This window comes from Montipora capricornis, chromosome 10 (assembly GCF_036669925.1).
Source record: "Montipora capricornis isolate CH-2021 chromosome 10, ASM3666992v2, whole genome shotgun sequence".
In the NCBI taxonomy this organism is placed as follows: domain Eukaryota; kingdom Metazoa; phylum Cnidaria; class Anthozoa; order Scleractinia; family Acroporidae; genus Montipora; species Montipora capricornis.
In genome coordinates this window covers 9,153,016-9,163,015 of record NC_090892.1, presented here as the reverse complement: position 1 = coordinate 9,163,015, position 10,000 = coordinate 9,153,016, and the positions used below count along the sequence as shown (strand labels likewise).

The window sequence follows — 10,000 nt, the reverse complement described above, 5'->3', positions numbered from 1 at the left end:
GCTCCTTTCTACCTTGTCAGCTTACAACTGAACTCACGGCTGACATAGCCGAAACAAAACATCCATTAATACGCGAGCAAAGAAAACATAGCTAATATAATTAAGCACTGGCAACGTCAACAAAAACGTCACTTCATTTTAGGTCAGGCTTTCGTGATTTCTCCTTCACTTGTTGCAATATAAGCGAAACATGCCAGTATAGGCCATTTCAGAAACGTGAGAGGACTGGGACGAGTTTCTCATACTTGCTTGGATTGAAAATCTAAACTCTTCAACTGAAATGTTACCAAATGAAAAACTATCCAGCCATGTTTGAGAGTTTTCTAAGGAAAATTGGCAAAATGGGAGACTTGCAAAGGTTGCAAAATCCCATACAAACCCTTATAATTTTGTGGCCTGTCTACCCATTCCTTACAAACTCTCTATTTTAGGTGATATTTGAAGATATATTATTTCACCATTTTCCTCCTCTAAATACATCTATTCTTGGTAAAGACTCTCAAACTTGGTTGATCTTTCATTTGAATGTCTTAGTTTTTTAAACAAACGGAAAACAACCAAACTCGTCCCAGTCCTATCACGTTTCTGAAATGGCCTATTGGGGTGATGCAAATGAAAAAGGCCTCAGAGGAACGACTAAGCATGAAATTAGATTTAGAGTTGCAATAGACCAATTTCGATATATTAAGATTCAGTCCTAAACAAAAGACATCATCTCGAGGCTCTGGGGAATAAAATATAAGGATTTGTAAGAGTTTATTAACCAGAGCCTCGAGATAATGCCTTTTGTTTTGGGCTGAATTGTAATACATCGAAATTGATCTATTGTATGTTACGTTGTCCTTAGGACCTGGCCAAACGGGAAACATTTGGCGTTTAAACAACATCAAACATTGTTTGGAGACCAAACATGCTGATATTGAAGTGAGTGGCCAAACGGTTAAAACATGTTTGATCTAACTCAGATCAAACTCCACAAGCAAAGAACTACTGTTCAAAAATAAGTAAAAAAAACACGCAATCTCTTCCCCTAGAGCCCATGTGTCTTTTGGTCAGCGCCAAGACACGGAGCTATAGAATAATCAATTTTCAGAAGTGTGTTGATTGGCTAATTGATTTATCAAACTGCTCATGCGTAAATTACCCAATATAAAATAGCTTGCAATTTACGAATATGGTGTAAAAATCTCAAACTAAACTTGCAAACACGAAGATTTGTCGCTGTTGTTGTAAACCCTTGGTTCTAATGACCGCCTTGTTTCACTTTTCGGTGAAACCGGAACTCCTGAAATGTTGGATTTCCGGAAATTGATTATTCCAGAGCTCCGTTTCTTGGCGCTGACCAAAAGATATGTGGGCTCTGGAAACAAGATTGAAATGACTTAGATACAAGTGGCTGAGCAAGCCTGGTACGCATGTGCACGTTTGCACACGGCTGTCCAAACGAACAAAACTTCGCCCATCAAGAAATGTTTAAGTTGTTTGATGGCCTTCAAATTTTAGCAAACACGACCAAACACGATCAAACAGCTCCAAACGAAGGGGCCAAATGGTAAAATGTTTGGTCACCAAACGATGTTTGATGTTGTTTGGTTGCCAAAAATTTCCTGTTTGGCCAGGCCCTTAAATCTTAAAGTTGCTTATTTGACGTTGACGTTTTGCAGGGTGCGGCAAAGAAATGCGGTAAAATGAGTGTCGCACGTGCTGGCACGGTGCAGTACGATTATCAGGGAAACTTAAGAAACGACGACGGCGGGGCTATTTTCCCTTTCGTAAACAAGCGATGCCATTTACTTAATCTAGGACTAGGTTAGCAGCGAGTGTCACTTAGAATTAAAAAGAAAGTAGAAAAAACCTTAGAAAAAAATCAGAAAAAAAATAGAAAAAAAGGATCGAACGACGTCGAAATTAGATCAATGAATTAAGAGCAAATGCACTTTACCTCTACACTACCAAAACAACTGCAAAAATTTTGCAATTTTAAAGTATTTAAATCAAGCCAACCCTAACAATTTATTGAAAGCTGTCCGAATACAAAAAGGGAAATAAGCGAGCGATGGCAACGGCAACGGCAACAACAACGCCACAAAACAATGATATCTGGTTAAAAGAGCATGAATAATCGTGCTGCATGCGCATGCATTCCTCTGCGTAACTGGGCGACTTAAAATCACCAAATGTGAGGTTTTGGGCGACGTGAGCATGCAACAGAGAATCTTTCATTCTCTACTTTCAGTCTGAAACCATTAGTATCAATTTTGTTTTTAGAATACTAGTACTTCGCCCACATTGTAGGACACGAACGAGATGGAATGATCGAGAAATGTTTAGGATTTAAAGGTGACGTTTTCGTCGATGTCGCCGTCGTCACATTTCTTAAAATCTCTAATACAATGTTTTTGTTTATTGAAGCGGTAAAGTTATTGGATGGTGGCGTTTGTGTTGTTGTAGTTTTCGTCGTTGCTTAAACTCGGAGTCCATAACTTTAATGCGTTACATCCCTGCTAACCGGGTAGCCCATGACTTACAGAAGTTATATTACTAATACAAAACAAACTGACAAAATAATCAGCGTTTTAAAGACAAGAACTGACTCTCTGTGGCCATTGACAACATACATGAACACCCAAACGAATTAAAGGCAAATTATTATCATGGCAACCTCTGTTTTTCAGTTTATATAACTTAGAAATAAATAATATCAAAAAATAGGAGAATAGAATAAAATAACTTTAAACTGAAGCGCAATACAGTGACTTTATTGGCTTCGAAATAGTTCATATCGTCATGCACTCAAATATCAAAGTGGTGCACGGGGTGAGGCTAAATTGCGTGGGTGGGTCGTGGTTTGTGTTTGTTTGAAGATAAAAAAAAGATAAATATTAGCTCCCTCGGTGCTCGGTACAAATTTGTCTTAGGTCTTAGGTCTTAGGTCTTGTCTGTTTCGAGAATTTCCAGTCGTTGATAAAAAAAAAGGTTAGGGTTAGGGTTAGGGACCCACGATCCACGACCCACGACCCACGACACTCGACTTATGACACACGACCCACCCATTAAAAAGAAAAAAAATTAAAAGGAAACTGTACTATAAACTTCACTGAGCTCTACGCGTGGTAGTTCTACCATATTTTCCTGATTGCTTTTCTCAATTCCTTCGAACGCCATATAAACACAAGAGGATGCAAGGCAGTCGTGAAAAAAATAAATGTCACGACTAGCGTGTACAGAATTTTGGCATTTTCAAGTCGTTTAGTGCAGACGTACTCCTTACAAAATTTAACAATGGTGGCTGGTACGTAACAGGCCACGATGAGAAGAATTATGTAGGCAACCGTACACGTGTACTTCTTATATCGAGCCAACTCGGCGAAAAACCTTCTTTCAAAAGAGCGCATTCGCGTTGAAGTGTTTGCCTTCTGTCTTGTTATTTGACTTTGATGACGTCGAATCAATAGGAGGATTTTTAAATAAACTCCTGATATGATGCAGAGGTAGGCAAAGTTGATGGATTTGATGATGAACAAAAAATCACGGCTATTTACCCAGAATCTTGTGACTGTTATTAAGAGTGAGACAACCAACGCTATCAAAATTGTAACGAATATGAGTTTCTTTGTAACAACTTCCTTGTAACGTAGATGAAGATGCAGTGAGAGGTATCTGTCGATGGACATAAACGTCAACACTGCAAACGATGCAGTTAGCGCAGTTTGCGAAGAAAATTCGTAAGCAAATCGGGCAGCACAATAAACCGTAAAATTCTTCGTTATTTCTGCTGATTTGAAGGCCACAAACGATGGTCCGGAAAAAATCCTAAGAGGAAGTCGCAGAAGGCGAACCAACCAAGCAAAATGTTCTCCGGTGTCTGGGGTAACGTCTTCCACAACGCAATGACGATGACAATGTTGCCAACAGAGGAACATAAGGCAAAAACAACGTTTAAAACACAGGCGATAACGTTCACAGCCAGAGTGGCAGCGCTCATGAAAATTGGCGCAGTAAAATAAAAGCATTTCACTGATGTAATGTTCTCTTCGAGCAAGAAAGCAGGAGAGGCCTCCATAGCTCAAAATTTAACCAAAGCTCCAACAGGGGTTCACTAGGATTTGTTGCTCGATAATGCCCGAGTTGGGAAATCTTTCCACTTGACAGCTCTCACGAGCAACGTTGAGTTACGGATATGATAAGCGATATAATCCTCATTTCATTCCTGATAACAACCAACCAATACACAGAAAATCAACAGATGACCGTGACAATATTCCTTATTCCTTCCCTTTCTAAACGTTATGAAGACATCGTCATTAGTCCACAGTTGAGCCACATAAAACGTCGTGCTCTTTCATCCTGCATAATCATATGTCATTGTAAATTAATGCGTTGCGTTTTTAGCTTTATCATTTCCTTCTGCCAGAGCCAAAAAACCACAGTAAAATAATCACAAGAACTTTTCCTTATTCCTTCATTTCCGGCCATGGTTGAGATTTAGGTTATTTATTGTTTTTTGAACTTCTCGGCACAGCGTAATATTATTGTATTTCACGCAGTTAATAATATACTAGCCCAACCGTTAAGTGCGCAATTTAGAAGCGAGTTTAATATTAAAGCATAATTGAAGTGATGTGCTGAATGCATCATATTTCAATCAATTGTTGAATAATAGCGAACCTTGTCAAACATGAATTTTTTAGGAAAAACAAATATGATTTTTTCCTTCTTCCTTCGATCTTTTGGACGAAATTAACATCTAAATGTGGCGTTTCTTGTTGTTGAGGGATTCGACGCCCTAAAACGAACGTTTGAAGAAGCAATTTGTTAGAAAAACTTCCTGAGCAAACGAATTTGCTTAAAAGGAAACACAATATTTATTGGTCGGAAGTAATTCAACATCATGTGAACTGAATATGCACCTCTGGCCTCTTTATGCAAATATGTCTCCTGTTTGTGTGTGGCTTGAAGAGCGAGGTAGCGTCAGCAAATATTAATATTGTGTTGCATTTACTGGGCGCTTTCAAGCCTTTAACTTTTCTATAAACAGTTTGAGAGGCCCGTCGATTTTTCAAAGGCAACAACCTACGCGAAATAAAAGAAAAAACTTGTTGACTCCGTTCTGAAAATTTTGCAAGTAAGTATATTACCTCTTACATCAACCGCAAATCTATTAATTCATGAACTGAAAACGTTTGAACAAGGCGTTCAGCCATGTAAACATCCGTTGGTTAACAATAAAACAAAAACTGTTCAAACAAGCCGAAAAAACCAAAACATTCAATTTAATTCGCATTTAGAGTCCTATATACTTTAAGTACTTCGCCATTAAATTGCGGTCTTAGTTGAGACAAAACATTCCCAATTGTCTTAATAACGGTTCGTAGTTGTCAATATCATAACATTTATTTTTACCCCATAACTACGAATGAAATATACCAGTAGTAACGTCAAAGCAAACTGTTAGGTTAGCCTAACGGATTCTATTAGATATTGCGTAATTGTTTTAAGATGTTTCGGGGAACGATTCTTTGTAATAAAAAGCGATTACATGGTGCTGTCGTTCTTTTAGTAGTTAAAGCACAACGTCTAGTAAATTTGATTTCCAGAGAAACAGGTTACAGATTTATAGCTTTGTACGAGGTTAATAAAGGGGGCTCTCACGACGCAGGCATGCGCATTGGTAGTGGTCCATCTCTCAGAGACACCATTTCGCACATGCCACCCGCTTGCAGGCCGGGCACGGCATGACTTTCTGAAAAGAGTATTCGTCAGTAAATACCAAATTAGCCGCCTGCGTTTATGCCTTGGGGTTTATCATTGGCTCATCAACTCTTGAAGCATTTTCCTTGACTTCCGCTTTACTGGGTGAATACTTTGCTCTTCTGTGCATTGAAAACAATTCGTATCTCCTTTTGGCCAAACGCGCATGACCTCTAGTCTCAATTGTACCTGGTAACTGGCTGCCAGTAAATACAGCATTAACAGTTATGGCGGAACAAGAGTTTATGAGATTGGACACGGTAACCCCAACATTTCGCACTTGAATGTTGGTTTTAGGACTCAATGAACCACGCCGAAGAAAGTGAACTATTTCCCGACGGAATTCTTGCATTCTCATTGAGTACACTAATGTATTCATAAAAGAATTACTGTATTGAAGTAATTTTATTACGTACACAACTCTAGGCGGGAGATGATTGCACGCCTTGCAGACGTGGGAGATAACGATGATGACTTCGAAGGGGGCCCAGGTGAAGATAAAGATTCCTGTGATTGCAAACAGTGTTAAAGACAATCTCTTATGCCATTCCAGACCTCGGTGTCGTCTTTTGCGAAACCTGATTCTTAGCCATAGGGCAGAGTATGAGGTGAAGGCGACGCCCAGGGAAACTGACAGGGCGACCACTGTAATTGTGTGCACAACTCTGGAGAGGAGTTTGAAGCGAAGCCCTAAATACAGACAAGATATTGCAGCAGCTGAGAGCCACGAAAACGCCACGCCAAGTATGTAGCATCGTAGGGATGAAGCGTTTCGATATCTCCAAGGCCAGCCAAATGCGTACAGTCTTTCAACGGATACGACTGCCAGGGTAAAAACAGATGCCATGCCTGATACGATATCGATGGTGTAGTAAAGAGTTTGAATCAATTGACTTTTATTCCAAAAGACAGGATCAACGAAATGACTGATGTAAGTGGCATTGCTAGAGATCCCACGATCAAATCTGCCACAGCCAACGAAATAAGGAAATAGTGGGTTGGTTTGCGGAGAAGCTTCGTTTTTGTAAACGCAGCGATCGTCAAGGAATTTCCCAGGATAATGATAAAAGCCACAACGCAATACGCGATAGTGAAGGCCATGGACTCCGCCCTCGAGAGAGGTGAGTTTCCCGATCCTGGCATATTGTTAGTGAGACTGTAAATATTAAAAATGAATGCATTTGTTTTTAAAAATTCAAAGCAGATCGATAGGTTGCACTTTTCAAATGGAAACTACATCTTAGACACAGCTAACTCAAGACCCTAAAACTCTACCCACGGCGAGAGGGAGTGTTGTCTTATTTTTCTCAAAAGCAGCTGTTCTTTTTTATTTGTATTCGGTTTTATACTGTCACCTATAACAAAACGTGATAAAATACGACAGATTTCCGCGATTAAATTTTAGAAGAAGGACGTCTTTGCTTCAATACTTATCCATATTGGTGGTTGCGTCTAACAAAATTAAAAAAGATATGCGTGAGACAAGGAAAAAAATTTCACGGCTTATCAGTTTCGTTCTCTTTTTTTTCCTTTCAATGCCATTTTTTTTATGCAATAGTTCCTTTTCACGCTTTTGGGCAACTGGAGGGTCGAAGAGAGGCAATCTTAGAAATTTCCTTTCAAAGATTTTCAAATAATAAGAGTATACAATTAGTGTAAGTAAACATGGCTGGAATTTTAAAAGCTGATTGTCAAGTTGGGCGAGAAAACCCCCACGCACTGTAAATGAAATTTTAGATACAGAAAGATTAATTGAATTCCAAGTAACAAAATTTATCGAAAGTTTATGGACGCTTGTAAATATAGGGTGAGCTTTTTTTAAAGGAAGAGCCAAAACAAACCACTCTTTTATGATCGAACGGTTGTATTTTCTGGCGAACGAATGAACAACGCGTTACTGAAAATGATATTTCCTCAACAGAGCGTTTTATCTCGCTTTCGACCGAATCAAGAAGAATATAGTTTTATCCAGTTTTTTTCTACAGCACTAAAATTATTGGTGCCTGATGGGCCTTCTAGTCTCGTAGCAGACTTTACCCTTACTTACCTAAAATTATTGGGCAAATCAAATTTTTTTCAGAGACACTTAAGAATCAGGTTGGGATTCAGATTGGTTGGTTCTTTCCTTAAGGATGGAGGTGGCTTTAGTGTATTCTTTAAATGGGAACTAGAAAAATAATACTAAGAAATAAGCAAGCATTTAAAAAAAAAAAAAAACTTACTTGTTCATTTGTGATTGAAACGCAAAAAGATGTTGGTCGGTTGGTTTCTGCTCTTCAGCTTCCCTGTCCTTTTCCGATCCTTAAATGATTCCAAATCTTCCTTCAGATTATCTCCGTCATTTTGCAATAAGACGCCTGACAACATTAGCCTACGGTCACTTCAAATTCACATTTAATGGTTTTGGTGACAATATCGCTGGTTACTGTATTTTTAACCCTTGTCTCTCCATTTATTCCACAAACATCTCATTGCCATGCGCGTATTGGAGGCGAATCATATCTTGGTTTCCGGGAAAAGAACACTTTATCTTTCTTTCTCTTAAAACCCCGTAGATAGGCATCAGTATACTAGCTTTATGTTTGGCGATTTTTGTTTTTGTTTTTGCTCTATTATTGTTGTTGTCTTTTGGAGGGTTGACCCACACAAGAAAATGCTGAAGAGGACCGTAGCAAAAGCACTTCATATTAACTCCTGATTTGTTGGTTAAGATATTGTGGTTTCTTCTGACGCAGAGAAGGTATAAATGTCTCAACGGGCCAAACAACTTGTTTCCGTCTCCAAGAAAAAAAGATCAGATCCACTCAATTGCTAAAGGAGAAGCGACGAAAACTGAATTTTCACTGACGGGAAATCATTTGGCCGTTTTCAAAAATTTACTCTTGGACGTTTAGGTTTTAAAAGATTGCCGAGCCATGATCCTGGTCTATTCGATGATGTACAAATATATGTATTTTTCATGTTTTTTTCAGAAATGTTTAATTAAGCATCGTTATCAAATTTGTGTCCCTTAGAACACCAAAATAAAGGAAATTGATTTTTTTAGACAGCTTCGAACGTGGCAATGTTCCCACGGAATTAAACATGAAAATAGGCACGACCTTCAGGTGAAATTATTTCTAGCGAAGTTAAAATGCACAAGTTCACATATTTTCATTACCATCATTTGCATTTTAACATGCATGATTTTGATATCCTCTCGGCATGGAAATACTAAGTTCATCGTGCCTGGCTCAGAAGAATATTCCAGGACAAACTGAAACGCGCCTATGGCAACCACGAGGACAGAGGATTTCGGTCATCTACGTATACAGCGTCCTGGCTGTTTTAATTTCGTTTAAAGTGCTGAACGTGCTACCGGAGGCCATGTCGGATTAGACTCTGGAGCAAAGTGTTGACGCCAGCTTAATCCGCGTGTGGGATAAAGCTAGCGTGATTGGCACTGGTAATATTTTAGTTCTAGCGCCTTGTCTGATCAAAATGATGCTTTCATACTCATCAAAGCAACTGCATACTGCAGATGTCATCACAAACGGGTAGACTTCCTCTACCGGACCAAATGGTGGATGGCAAAAGCAAGCATTGTTTATTCCTGATTATGCCATTGTATGATAAGGATTTATTATGTTCGCTTTGTTATTTTGTTGTTATGGACGTGAATTGATTATATTCCGGATCCGGTATAATCTAACAATGTCAGCACTTTCTCCTCAGTTTGAAAAGACCACGCGAGTGATGGCAGCCCGGGGCTTCAAGCGCTTCGCGCAAAGAACTCCAAAGAATTGAACCAATTGGCTGTGGCATTTCGTTGTGTTGCGTGTGGTAATTATTGCAGTTCAATTTCATGCAAATCCTTTCTGGCTGTGGAAGCGAAATTCGTAACATTGGTAGATTCAGCAGACTACCCTGTTGTAATTCAGCTCAAAGCCCTTGCAATTTTCGATGGGCCTGGGTACGTACTGACACTAACAAGATGTTTCCGGCTTCCTCATCTTTTTTGTTCGATCATCTTTTTGGTTATGATCTAACATCTTTTAGTTATCACCAACCATCCTTTGCAGTTGTATTTGGCGTCTTTTATTTATATCGTACATCTTTGCTTACAGATTTATTGGCACATAACAATTCGTATATGCCCAACACATAACATTTGATAGAAGTCCTATAGTAACAATTCGATATTTTGTCCCCTTAAGGGCACTCGAAGTGTTTTGCATCAGCTGATGGGGAGGTGTAAAACCCAAAGCCA

The 10,000-nt window shown here is 39.0% G+C and overlaps 2 pseudogenes; both read right to left on the bottom strand.

Annotated features, from left to right (window-relative positions):
* Positions 1-2,998: 2,998 nt before the first annotated feature.
* On the bottom strand, positions 2,999-4,212 carry LOC138019225 (cannabinoid receptor 1-like; annotated as a pseudogene).
* A 1,448-nt stretch (positions 4,213-5,660) lies between these two features.
* Positions 5,661-6,969, bottom strand: LOC138019223 (D(3) dopamine receptor-like; annotated as a pseudogene).
* Between the last annotated feature and the right edge of the window lie 3,031 nt (positions 6,970-10,000).